Here is a 14,277-nt window from a genome sequence, read left to right as displayed (position 1 = left end):
CTCTTCCTTTTAATTGCAACCCTCTGGCACTTAACACTGTGCCTGGCACATGGTAAGTAAGATATATTACTGCTTGTTTGTGGATTGAAGGGTAACTCTAGACCAGCTGTCAGTTTTATGTGAAAGCCCCTTCTACCACATCCCAACTTCATGATCTGGCCCGCCTTCTGGAAGTACCCTTTCTGGCCCAGACACTGGTAGATACTTTATAATATGCTGTTTTATGTAATCTTCACAAACCTCAGGGGAAATAATCAATTCAAGCTTCCTGTGTTTGCTTACCATTAGATCCCCAATAAATAGTAACAATACTTGACATAGGAGCTGTAAATATTTATTAATCAAAAAAATCACCCTAATACCCAAGCTCTTTTCACTATGCCTTACTATATGACCTCTTCTTGAATACTGAAACAATGAATAGTTCTCCAAGGTAACCCGTGATATCTCCAAATTGGCTATTGAAATTCATACTTACTGTACCTCGACCTACATTCTCTCGTGAATCTGAGTTCTACCACACAGTGCCATAATGAACAGGTCTAATACCACTTTCTCACGTTGGCCTACTGAAAAGAGCTCTGACCTTGGATTCTGAAGACCTGAATTTAGAAGTTTATCTCCCATCCTTTTTTACAGCTATGTGACCTTGGACAATTTCCTTAACTGCTCTGAACTTCCAGTACCTTTCCGTAAAATAGGGATAATGATACCTTCTTCACAGAGATTCTATGAACATTTTATGGAAAGTGGACAATGGACATATAAGAGATCACAATTTCATCAACTCTGCAAATATGTAAAAGTAAGTCTTTCTAATTCCTAGTTAGCTCTCATGACTGGTATCATCTTTGACAGAAAGTAAAGGAATAATACTCACGTGTTTATTAAAACCTAGGTATTATCTCATTTAACCTTCATATCAACCTATGAGATAAATGCTACTATTTCACTTATTTTATATATGGATGGGGAACCAATGCACAGAGACATTAAGCAATTTGCCCAAGGTTACATGTCTAGTAAATGGTAGAGCCAGATTTGTCTCCTGCGTATTCTCTTCATAACTAAAATGCTTTACCTCTAGGCTATAATGCCTGTCAATGCAAAAGAGAATCTCTTCTCCAACATGTCTGTTCATAGAAAGAGCTAGAAAACAAAGAAGGCAAAGATAGAGATCAGAAACTTAATATAAATATCAGAAAAAAGGCTGTGGCAGGCAGAATTCTACAATGGCTCCCTTGGTTTCCACCTACCTATATACAAATCCTGCACAGAACCCTCGCCTTGAATATGAGCAGAAATTATAAATAAGATGAGGCATTCACTCTCTTGGTTAGAGTACTTTATATGGCAAAGGTGAAGGGCTATAAAGACATTGTGTTATGTAAGACTTCTCACACTGGGAAGATTCTTCTACTGGTTTTGAAGGCATCACCTGCCATGTTGCGAGAGTAGCAAGGGACTGCAGTGGCCAGTAGTAGCTGAGAGTGTCCCCAGCCAATATCCAACAAGAAAGCAAAGATCTCAATACTCCGGTTTCAAAGACTAAATTTTTCCAACAAGTGAGCTTGGAAGATGGCCTCAAGCTCCGCATAAGAAAGTCATCTGTCTGAAATCTTGATTGCTGCTTGGAAAGGCTACAGCAGAGGTAGGATGTGCTTGAACTCCTGTCACAGGGAAATTGAGATAATAGGTGTATATTGGTTTAAGCTGCTAAGTTTGTAGTAATTTGTTAGGTAATAGGTAATTAATTCAAAGTGTAAGTCTATTATCTGGTCTATTCATCTTGCCTCATGCTCACTTTTCTATATGCTCCCTTGAAAACAAACAAAATGTATGGATTTTTGTTGCCCAAGGCATGCGTTCCCATTGTATATTAACCAGAGCCTTATAGCAAGGTTATTCAGAGATGACAACTGTCAAATTTTTATTTATATTCTTTGAGATAAAACACACACACACACACACACACACACATACACACAACTGCGGCTTCATCAGTTGATAGAGTTGAAAGGGAACTTACAGGTCATTTTAGCCAAACTTCTCTTTTTATAGAAGGATTTGAGATCTGGAGGAGTAAAGTAATGTAGGTAGCAGCAGAATCCAAGGGAGAACTCAGAACTACTTTATAATATCTATCACACTGTGTATCTGTTGTCTAATCCCTTGCTCTCCAAGTGAAGTTCTGTTGCTTCCTGTGGAAACCAATGCGCCACACAGTTCTCTGCATAAAGCAGATACCCAGCTGAGAGTTGATTGAAATTATGCTCCTCATTTAGTCGTGTTTTTGGTGCAGCAGGAAAAACAATAATGGCTAAACAGACCGGGTGTTCCAGTTACCTAAGGCTATGTAACAAACCACTCCAAAATTTAGTGTATAAAGTAACAATCTATTACCTCTTATGGTTCTATGGGTAAATTGGAAACATCTGGGAAAGTCTTGCTTGGGGGTTTACCTGGTTGTAGTCAGGTGGTGGTTAGGACTGTAGTCATCTGAAGACTAACCTCATCTGGATGGCCAAGATGGCTTCTTTAATCACATGTTGGGATGACTGCAACACCTCCATGTGGCCAACTTGGGATTCCTCACAGCACAGCCAACTTAGAGTTATTGGTGGAACTTTTTATGTGGTAGCTGGCTTTCCCTAGAATGTTCCAAGAAACCAAGGCAAAAGTTGCAAATGTTACGTAGTGAAACTATTGCCACATTTAATGTTTCAACAAGACCAGCCCAAATTCAGTGTGGGAAAAGACCACATAAGAGGCAGAATAATAGGAGGAGTGGTTCACAGGGGGGCCCTCTGTGGAGACTAGCTTCCATACCTGGTTGTTCCTCGACAATAAAATGGACAGAACACCTGCTTAATGGTTATGTGGTCATACTTAAAAAGGGAGATTAATATAAGTGTAAGCTTTCAGGATATTAGTGTCCATTACACAAATGTAAGTTATCATCATATAAGTCCTTGGGCTTGCTATGTAATTTCAACTATTTTGACCTAAGGAATGTGGCCAGTTCACTCCTCTTTTGATCCTGTGTGATGGTGATTAAGTGATTTTGCATAGATCAATTTATTCTACAAGTAGAATCAGGCATGCACAGTATGTTGCTTCCCCTGAATTTTTTTATGGCTCAACCAAACCACGTGAAGAAAAGATACACTTAGAACAAATTACAGGCTGGAGTCAGCTTGGAAAACTGTGTTATACGAAAGCACAAACCCTGACAGACCTGCAAAACCTCTTAGACAATTTGTCAGACATAAAAGACTATTGCTGAGACATTTAACACTGGATATTAAAAGCTGTGCACAGCATTCAAAAGACAATATATGGCAGACTCTATTTCTACTTTCTTTAATTTGGAAGTTCTATCTTTAGTAGCAATTTACATTTTCCACACAATTAAAGACTGTACCTACTTCTGATTTGCACTTCAAGTATCCAATTCGACTGTGATTTACATTTTCTTCTCTGTTTATCTGTTTATTTTCCTCTCAGTCAGAAAACGAGGTTTTAAATTTTGGCATCATCACTTAAAATCTGGGTAATGATGGGCAAATTTGATTAACCATTTCAGAGGGTCAGTTGGCTGATATGTTAAATGGGAATATGATTTTGTTTCAGGAATTGTGGCTCTTAAAGGCTATGAGCACAGCCAGGCGTGCAGTAGATATTGAACACGTACATATTCACTGATCTTTTAATACACTTTTTGTTGGTGGATTCAAAGGGTCTGTAAATAGGAATTCACTTGTGACAATAGAACAGCCCTTCAGATATCATTTTACCACCATGAATGTCAAGGCCAATACATCTAAAAATCAATGGAATTTTATTGTGCCTCTAATGGTAACCATTTACATAAGTCCAAGCCGTGGGCAAATGTGATATAGTGGTATAGTAAGAATTATGTACAAATGCTCCTTGACTTCAATGGAGTTATATCCCAATAAATCTGATTTATTGAAATATCTTGATAAGTTGAAAATATTGTAAATCAAAAATGCATTTAATATCCTAATCTATTGAACATCATAGATAAGCCTAGCCTACCTTAAACATGCATAGAACACTTACCTTAACTTAAAGTTGGGCAAAATAATCTACCACAAAGCGTATTTTAGAATGAAATGTTGAATATCTCATGTCATTTATTGAATATTGTACTGAAAGTGAAAAACAGATTGGTTGTACGAGTAGCCACCACTAGCACATACAGCTGAAAGCACACTGGGCCTGAAATATGTTTGAAGCGTTGAACTAAAATTAATTTTTGAATGATGGGGATGCTACAGCACCAGGGTCATCAATTTCTCTCTCTTCCAGTGAGGCTTAAGAAGAGCTGATAGAAGGCACTGGAACATGGATGCTTGTTTATGGGTCAGCAGCAACAGGATTTTTCAGGACTATACCAAATGTCAGTTTACCCCAGTGAGCATGTGGCTGAATGGGAACTACTACTCACTGCCACTGCTCAGCCTTGCTAGAGAGTATCTTACTGAATATCACTAGACCAGGAAGATACCAAAATTCAAAATTGGAAATATGGTTTCTACTGAATTTGTATTGCTTCTGCTACTATCACAAAGTCAAAAAATAGTAAGCCAAATCATTGTAAGCTGAGAATCATCTCTATGTTGGTCTTCAACTTGTTCTTAACATAGAGCTTCTAAAACCCTTGGAATTTCCTAAGGAATAAAAAGCAATAAAGCACAGAAAGGAGCCTTTTGTTATTCAGAACAGGCCCCTTTCAACCACACCTGAGTTAACATTGATGAGATGACTTTTCTAAAACTCCTGGATAACCACAGGATGGGAGGTGGTTGCCAGGGGAACCAACCACGTGATTAAAAGTTCTGAACTTTCAGCCCTAGCTCCCACACTCCCCCACTTTCGATCTCCATGAAGGAAGCGGATGAAGAGGGACTGAATGAGTTGATCACCAGGGGTCAGTGATTTAGTCAGCCATACCTACTTAATGATGTGACCATAAAAACCCAAAAGGACAGAGTTCAGAGTTTCCAAGCTGATGAACATTTGGGGGTGCTGGGAGGATAGCAAGGGCAGAGAGGCCATGGACACTCTGCACTCCTTCATTCTGCATATTCCCATGGCAGAAGGTGGAAGGGCAAGGGACGGTGAGAGCAAGAGAGCAAAATATGCTGAACTCGCTTTTAAAAGAAACCCACTCTTGTAACAGCTATTTCGCTCCCTAGATAATGACATTAATCCATTCCTTCAGGCTGAGCTCTCACGACATGATCACCTCTTATGAGGCCCCACCTTCCAACAGTGTTGCATTGGAGATTAAGTTTTCAACACATAAATTTTGGGGACATATTCAAGCCATAGCATTCCATTCTTGGTCCCCCAAATGTATGTTCTTACAGTGCAAAATATATTCATTCTATCCCAATAGTCTCAAAAGTCTTAACTTGTTCCAGTCATCAACTGAAAAGTTCAAAGTCCAGAGTCTCATCTAAATCAAATATAAGTGACACTAAAGGCACAATTCATTGGAGGCAAATAATTTTTCAGTTGTGAGCCTCTGAAATTAACAAGGTACATGGTTCCAAAATACAATGGTGAAACAGGCACAGAATAGACACTCCCACTTCAAAAGGGAGAAATAGACAAGAAGAAAGGAGTAACTGGGCCCAAGTAAGTCCAAAACCCAACAGGGAAAACAACATTCAGTCTTCAATCCGGAGAATCATTTATTTTGACTCCATGTCCTGAATCCGGAGCACAAAGTGGGTTAGGAACTGGGTCCCCAAAGTCTCCGGCAGCCCCATGCCTATGGCTTTGCCGAGCACAATCCATCCAGAAGCTATCATGGGTTAAAATCTTGCACCTGCAACTGCACGGCTCCTGGAGCTACACTCCGGTGGCTTTACAGTTCTGGGGTCTCAGGGGCTGTTCCACTCTCATAGCACCATTAGGCTTTGCACTAGTGGGTGCTGTCTGTGGTGTCTACTCCTGTGACAGGTCTATGTCCCCAGACTGTCCAAGACATCCTTTGAAATTTAGACGGACGCCATCTTGGCCACACAGCTCTTGCATTTTCTCTGTCTGCGGAATTAGAATCGCATGAGTTCTCCCAAAGTTTATGACTTGTAACTTTGGGAACAGTGGGTAAAGCCACACCTGGACTCACCTGAGCCACAGCTGGGATGGCCGAGGGATGCTGCACCAGAATTCAGGGATCTCTGAATTTTAGATGTCACAGGGCAGCAGATTCTAAGGTTCCACGGGCATTTCTTTGAAAACCTTGCCCTCAAGTTTCTGGCTCACCTGGGATAGCTCTGAAATGCTTCCAAGAGCATTCTCTCATTGTCTGGTTAGATGGAAGCTGGCTTCCTTCTATCCATATTAATCACTTTAGCAAATGGTCACTTGGTCACACTCTTAGTGTTCTCTCCCAAGCATGTTTTTTTGTTTGTTTGTTTTGTTTTTTGTTTGTTTGTTTGTTTCTTTTTTCTCTTCCTGACATGGCAGGCTAAGCTTTTCCAAGTCTTTTCATTCTGCTTCCCTTTTAGTTATAAATTTCCTCTTTGAATCACTTCTGACTTCTATCACTTCACTGTAAGCAGTTACAAGTAGCCAGGCAAGTCTTTCAATATCTTGCTTAGTAATTTCTTCTACCAAATATCCTATGAGGTTGGTGCAGATGTAATTGCGGTTTTGCCATTATATCCAATGGCAAAAACCAGCCTAATAGTTTATCACTCTTACTTATATTGCACCTTCCATAAAGCCCTTGAAAATGGACACAGTTCAACCAAATCCTTTGTCAATTTATAAAAAAGATAGGCTTTATTTCGGTTTCCAATAAATTATTCCTTGTTTCTCTCTCAGTCCTCATCAGAATGGCTTTTACTGCTCATATTTCTACCAACATTCTGATCATGACCACTTAAATAAACTTTAAGAAGATTCAGACTTTTCTTACAGCTATTCTCTTCTTCTGAGTCCTCCCCACAACAGCCCTTAATGCTCTGTTTATGGCAATCTAGGCTTTTCCTAGCCTGCTTTCCTAAATTCTTCTAACCTGTGCACATTCCCCAGTTCCAAAGCTGCTTTCACATTTTCAGGTGTTTGTTATAGCAACATCATCACTTGTTCAGTACCAATTTTCTGTCTGAGTTCATTTTATTTTGCTATAGCAGAATACCACGTACTGGGTAATTTATAATAAACAGAAATTTATTTGGCTTATGGTTCTGAGGACTGGGGAGCCCAAGAGCACTTGAGAGCCTTAGTGCCATGTCATCCCACGGAACAAGGCATATAGGTGAGGGTGGGAGTGAGAGAACATGAGGGGGGCAAATTCACTTTTCTAATAAATTTAGTCTTTGGTAACTAACCCACTCCCTTGATAATGACATTCATCCATTCATTAGGGCAAAGCCTTCATGACCTAATTACCTCTTGTTAGGCTCCAACCCCAATCATCGGAGATTGAGTTTCCAACATATTAATTTTTGAGATACGTTCAAACTATAACACATATCTCCCATTTGTCAGCTTCTGAGTTGTATCTCTTATAATAAACTTGTAATCATATGTAAAGCGCTTTTCTGAGTTCTACACACTATTGTAGAAAATCATTAACCCTGAGAAAGGGGGTTACTGGAACCTCTGAATTTGTACTTGCCAAGTCAGAAGCAGTGATGACACCCTAGATCTTGTTACTGACTTTTGAAGTGGGGGCAGTCTTGTGGGACTGAACGTTAGCCTATGGTGTCTGATACGATCCCAAGATCGTATGAGTTAAATGATTGAGTTAAATCATAGGACACCCAGCTGTTGTCTGCCAAGAATTTAAAAATTGTTTGGTGTGAGGGAGAAAAAAAGCACACATTTGATGACCAGAAGTGAAATAGTGGTGTGGAAGTTGAATAAGTATAAAGAAAAACGATTTGTTTTATCCTGTGTAACAAACACCATTTTTGAGATAATTATCAGGATTATAAAGATCATTTTGTTTTTCTGAAATATTCCAATGATGAAGCAGAAAAGGCTGATGATTTTCCTGTTCTTTCTTCTTACACACAGACAGATGCTGATTAAAGGTAATTTTCTTGAAAAACTTCTTCTACTAACTAGTAGAGAAATGTACTTCTTTTTCTAAAGATGATTGTTAACTGTTTTTTAAGGATGTAAAATGGCTATTTTCAATTATCTATCAAATTTTTTTCATTTTTACCAAGGCGATTCCTTTAAAATTAAGTTTTTTCCCTCTCCAAAGGAAATAACCCTACTTATTATTATTATTTTTTCTAGAGAGGTGGAGGATGGCAAGTTTGAAAAGGACAGAAAGAATTCTAAAGGTCAAGGAATATCTCAACTTTGCCCATCTATTTATTAAAATCCAATCTTACCCTTATTCACAATTGTCGAAATGTAGAAACAGCCTATGTCCATCAACTGATGCATGAGTAAACTAAATGTGACGTATTTACACAGTAGAATATTACTTAGGCAAGAAAATGTATGAAGTTCTGATAATGCCCTGCAGCAAGGATGAGCCTTGAAAATGTTATGTTAAGTGAAATAAAACAGACAAAAGAATAAATCTTGTATGATTCCACTTATGTGAAATATCTATAATGGGAAAATCCATAGACATGGAAAGTAGATTAGCAGATACCAGGGGCTGGCGGGTGGGCGATGACGTGTTATTGCTTAACTGGTCTACAGTTTCTGTTTGGGTGTTGAAAACTTTTAAGAAATAATGGTGACAAATGCACAACATTTTGAAAGCAATTAATGGCTCTGAATCATATATATAATCATACACAGGAGATTAAAATGGCAAATGTATGTTATGTAAATTTTACCATTATGTGAGTGCGTGTGTGTTTCTGTGTGTGTGTCCCAAAAGAGGGGAAAACATTCATCTTAGGTTCTATGTGAACTTCGAATTTAATCGCAAGCAAGTCAACTATGTTCTCGACTCATTTGTAGGATATGCATAAAATCTTCTATAAACTTGCTAAATCTATGCATCACTGTTGCAAGACAATTTCCATTTCCAATGGCTGCATTATTTATCAGTTTATAGATGGGAAATAAACATGGTACTTAATGTGAAACAGGCCTAATTACACCCACATTTCATGTGCCTAACTTGTGACTTAGCTTCAAACCAAATAAGTCATTTACACTTATAAGTTAAACTACTGTACAAGCAGTTTTCAATTTCTCCTCTCCTGAGAAGTATGTTATTGCTTCTCTAAATCACGTTGTTCCCAATCTACCTGTGAAATGTTCAGCAACACAGCCTCAGCGTGAATACATCATCAGTCAGCCATTTCCAGGGTGGAAATTAACCCCTTGCCCTCTCAGTTCTGTTAAACAAAAATTCCTGATCATGGGTTGAGCATAGCTGCCCAAACTGGAATAAGTACTAAATAGATGAGTTCCTTAGTAGTCGAAAGCAGATAGTGTACTTGAGCTGTAATAAAATTAACCAAAACAATACATTAACAAGGGGTGGGTGTACCTTAAAATTCTTTTTGTTTTGTTTATCTCCATCAGGCACACAGGCTAATTGAGCAGGTATCACTTTGTCTTGTATGCCAACTTCCTGCTAGATAGTAAGTGAAAATGTTATATAATTGGAAACAAGACTGACTATATATTTAACGTTACATAGAGTTAAGTGTATATATATGCAGTCTTACATGGAGAAAATTTGACAACTTAGAATCTGATTTGATTCCTTAAATAATAGTTCAGTTGTTTAAAGTAAGTCCTGGGCAACTCTGGGCATTCTCATACTAGAGGCCAGTAAATAGGAAGTTCAAGGGATTTGGAGGCTGATCAAGAAATAGGGTATGATCCTGAAAGGCTGTAACACACAGCAAGCCTTATGGGGCAGTACTTGGACAGGGATGCATAACAGGAAAGTCCTTACAGCACGAGACCATCCAGTGGTTTGCGTGCCCAGGTAATGTTGCTGAACAGTAAGGCTGGGTCAAAAAGCTCCCAAGGGTAGCAGCTGCTTCTTCTGATGTAATTACAAGGCCCTGTCTTATCAATGGGTAACGACTATCTGGTGAGGTTTCCCGGAGTATGCAAAACAAACAGGCTACAAATGACTTGTTTGGGTTATACTTTAAACAACTGGATATGCAAAATATTTGACTTTGGAGCGAGTGGAGTTTTGAGCTCAGGGGTCTCAGCTTTCTGCGAAGAAATAAACAACCCAGTAGCCAATACGTAGAGGCCATCTTTGGCTCACTTATATAGCCACAAGAAACTAGAGTGTCTACCTTACATAGGAATGGATTGTTCATCTTCGAGTGGACTTCTGTCAACTCAGCAGATCCATCGTATGGCTCGTATCAGTTTTCTATCACCACGGAAACACATTACCACAACTTAGTGGCTTACACAAGACAAATGTATTATCTTACAGTTCTGAAATTTGGATGTGCAAACTCGATCTTGGTGAGCTAAAATCAAAGTGTTGTCAGGAATCTGTTCCTTCTGGAGGCGATGGGGAGACTGTTTCACAGTCTTTTCTAGGTCCATCCTCATTTCTTGGCTAGCGGTCTCACATCAAATCACCTTCCTTCAGACTCTGAACTACCTCTGCTTCCCTCAAGATTCTTGGGACCACATTGGGTTCACCCAGATAAGTTATCTCCCCATTTCAAGATTCTTACCTTTGTCATACCTGCAAAGTCCCTCTGCCATGTAAAGTAACATATTCACAGGTTCCAGGGATTAGGATGTGGACATCTGTGGTGACATTACTCAGCCCCCGCAAGGGGTACTGGGGAAGACACAGACTTCAGGTCTGTGAGGAGCCTCAGGTTCAGGACACAGAAAAAAAGGAAGATCAGTGGATTCCCTTCAAGGCAGCCTCTAAACTGCACTGAGTGACATCTGGAAGACATCTGGAAGGGGGTATAGCTATTTTCAAACATACAGGTGGTGAGGATGAAATTTATGGTTTTAACAACTCAAGTTCTTCTAGCCCATGGAAGCATTCTGACTCCCAGCTCTGGAGCAGTTTAAGAAATGGAGCCAATCAAGTCAAGCTTGTCTTCCTCAGGTTTCTTCCTCTTTGAACCATACTGTTCTGTGTTCCCTTTTCAAAGTTTGGGCCTCTCTGTACCCTAAAATCCCAGTGACTGGCAGGTGGCTCAGATGCGGTTCTCGTCCTGGTGGAGCCTATGGTCCGGTTGGAAAGACATAAATATAAATGGAGACTCCATTTCCTTCCAGGACCCTGAGCATCTAGCCAAACTATTGGTTCTGCAGCCCATGCATTGACGCATAATTGCATGTCTAGCCGTTTCTTCTTCCAAGTAAAGTGCACAACCAGGTGCACTGCCCAATGTTCTATTCACTGGGAGGTTTTCCCTTTGCTACTGTCCTTCATGGATGTTCTGGAAAGAAGCTGTGGTGCAGCAGCTGTCCACATTTGGTGGTGTCTGCATATTATACAAAACCATCTGAAGCCAGATTCAACTGTTCTGTTCCTCTGTCAACTGATCATAGGGTACTATCCATGAAGCCACAGGTGCAGGTTAGAAGAGAGAAGGCAGGGTAGCCAGAGTAGGGACCATGGGCATTTGGGTCACTTCTTCATGTAATTTACTTATGCCTTCACGACCTTCTTGGGCCTGAACCAGTATACAGAATTTCCTTTGGTGATGAAGTATTGTACTGCATGCCTAACCTTATGGCTTCGTAGGTCAGGTAACACCCAGTTCATGATAGGTAGCTCAGATACTTAGTGGCCTATGGTCAAGCAAGTTTCTACTAAGGCCTAATAGCTGGCAGAGAGCTGTCTCTCAAAAGGAGAGGAGTTTTCTGTGGATGATGGCAGAGCTTGCTCCAAAATCCTGAAGCCTATACTATTTGCCTATGGGGGCAACACACATTTCCATCTGCTACTAACACTTCGAGCATAGGTTATTGTGAAACACACAATATGATTGAACTGTTATTCTATAATTTGGATCTGAGGGGTCCAAGGCTTGAGAATGTCGCCTAACCTGCTGATGGAAGTGAGCCAGTGCCACAAGAAGGCTGAACACACAAACCTAGAGTCAGGGTTATGGGTTCAAATCTCATATGGGTTCTCTTCTGTCTATCTAGAGTGGAAATGCCACTAGACAGATAGAAGAGAGTTTGACCCTGGACAAGTTCTTTGACTCCCAGTGCTTCGTTCCATCAGTGTTAGGATGGCGATGATAATGGCAATCTCTCACTGGATTATGGAGAGTTTAATAATTGAATGTATGGAAAACTCAAGAACTCTTCTCGTATGATTAGGTGATGAATAAATATTCATTATGATTGCTGCCTCATTTTAACTTAGCTCTCTACTCAAATACCTCCTCTGTATAAAGGTTTCCCTCACCACCTTATAACTTCTGATAACTTTTGATTTTCACTGTACTTGATTTTTCCTTATAGAACTGATCATTACTAGATATAGTAATAACATATACTTATAGATTAAAAAATATTTTAAATGTTGCCTCTTATGTTTTAATTTTTTTTTTTTTTTTACCAAATGTAATTCATTTAAATCATTCTACAGATATTAACTGACCATCTACTATGTGCCAGGAAAAGAAATTTAACAGTAACTAAAAGGTAAAAGTTTGTTCACTTTCCTTTCTGGTGTTGACTTACTGACCTTCACTACCAGGAGCCTGTCTCCATGAGGGTAGGCACGTTGTGTCTTCGGGTCATTCCTGAAAACTCAGAACCTAGAACAGTTGACTATCCCATGAAGTCAACACTTAGTGAATAAACAAATGAGTGAATGAAAAATATTTTTATCTGGCACATGGAAATTGTCACCAGGGAAGAAAAGAGGAGCAAACCTTGAAGCTCTTTAACACACAGAGAGCTGGGTAATGGAATGCATCCGAGATTTCCTCCTTATGATTCTGCAGGGTCTGCACTTTATGTCTATTCTTAGTGTGGAAAGTGAGAATCAGAGACAGCAAACAACTTCTTCAAGGACACACAGTTAGATGCAGAGTCAGAATTCTAATCCAGGTCTATTTGACCACCAGGTCTGCACTTTACTTACTCTATCTGTGCAGAAGAGCATTGAGTTACAGACCAGTAATGAGAAGAAATAGTGGAGGGCTGGTAAACACCTCAGTTACATAAGGAGCTTCTCTAGGCTGTGTGCATCACCCCACACTCCATCTAAAATAGATGTTGGAGATTTTAAACATCTAGGGTTTAGATACCTGAAAAAAATAAATCATTTTAGTGGTTTATGGAAAAAGGAAGGAAGAAGAAGAGAAGCAGCAGCAGGAGGAGGTAGAGGAGGAGGAGAAGCCACAGGAAGGGGAAGAGGAGGGAGGAAGGGAGTGGAAAAGAAGAGAAAAAAATGAGTAACCAGGCGGACATTTAATTGGCCTTTTGCTCACATCAGTATTTCATCCTTGGCCACCAATTGCACACTTGAAGTTGTTTACCTTCCTGGAGGGATTTCTCAATCGTTCATTGTGAAGGATTCCTAGCCTCTCCTCAGTGGACAGCCAAGAGCCTCCTCTCAGCTGGGAGCCTTCCTCCCATTCACTGCAGTCTCCCTGAACTGCTTCCAGAGCCCAGCTTCTCTGGCCGATGGCCAAGGACTCTAACAGGCACTGCTCTTTCAGCACAGAAACACAGAAACCAAGTGCCTTGGTACAAACAGAAGGCTGCATTCTTTGGCTGGGATCTGGGAGAGATAATTACCCCACAAGGTCTTCCTCTCATCTAAGCTGTTGTTTAGCTAAACAGCACAACAGGGTTTGTGGAAAGTCCTCACAAAGGTTCAGTTCACTCATTTGTTGAGCCTGTGATTAGTGACAATGAGTCTCACCTCCCTGAGCTACAGATTTCCTTCTCTGAAAAGAGTCATAGAACTAGATTATCTTTAAATTTCTGGAAACTTCCAAAACATGATAATTTATCCTAGGTATGAAAGAGGAAAATGTAAGAAAAAGGGAAATTTTGTTCCTTCCTCCCTGCCCCCTTCCCTTCCCTTCCCTTTCCTTGTCTTCTCTTCCCTCCCTCCCTCCCTCTCTCCTTCCTTTCTTCTTTTTCTTCTCTCTCTCTCTAATGTATCAAGATTTTAAGTAAATAATTTCTGGATGAAATTAGTACCTTGAAATTTTGAAGTTGTCTTGGGTAGAAACCAGAAAGACATCCTCTAAAAAGCTGTAGACATTTTATTATGCTCTTTACATGGCGAAGCTTGAGGACTCCTTTGAGGTCACCTTTTTCTCTGTTCAT

At 39.9% G+C, this 14,277-nt stretch overlaps 1 protein-coding gene across 1 annotated transcript in view; it reads left to right on the top strand.

Annotated features, from left to right (window-relative positions):
• Nucleotides 1-8,559, top strand: part of HS3ST1 (heparan sulfate-glucosamine 3-sulfotransferase 1) — a 46,406-nt gene extending 37,847 nt beyond the window's left edge. Inside the window, exons 3-4 of the transcript XR_004437815.1 lie at nucleotides 640-805; nucleotides 8,296-8,559. The gene's annotated coding sequence lies outside the window, so the exon portion shown is untranslated. The remainder of the gene's footprint in view (nucleotides 1-639; nucleotides 806-8,295) is intronic.
• Nucleotides 8,560-14,277: the final 5,718 nt, after the last annotated feature.

This window comes from Trachypithecus francoisi, unplaced genomic scaffold, assembly GCF_009764315.1.
Source record: "Trachypithecus francoisi isolate TF-2019V2 unplaced genomic scaffold, Tfra_2.0 Lachesis_group1, whole genome shotgun sequence".
NCBI lineage: Eukaryota > Metazoa > Chordata > Mammalia > Primates > Cercopithecidae > Trachypithecus > Trachypithecus francoisi.
This window is presented reverse-complemented; position numbering and strand designations above follow the sequence as displayed.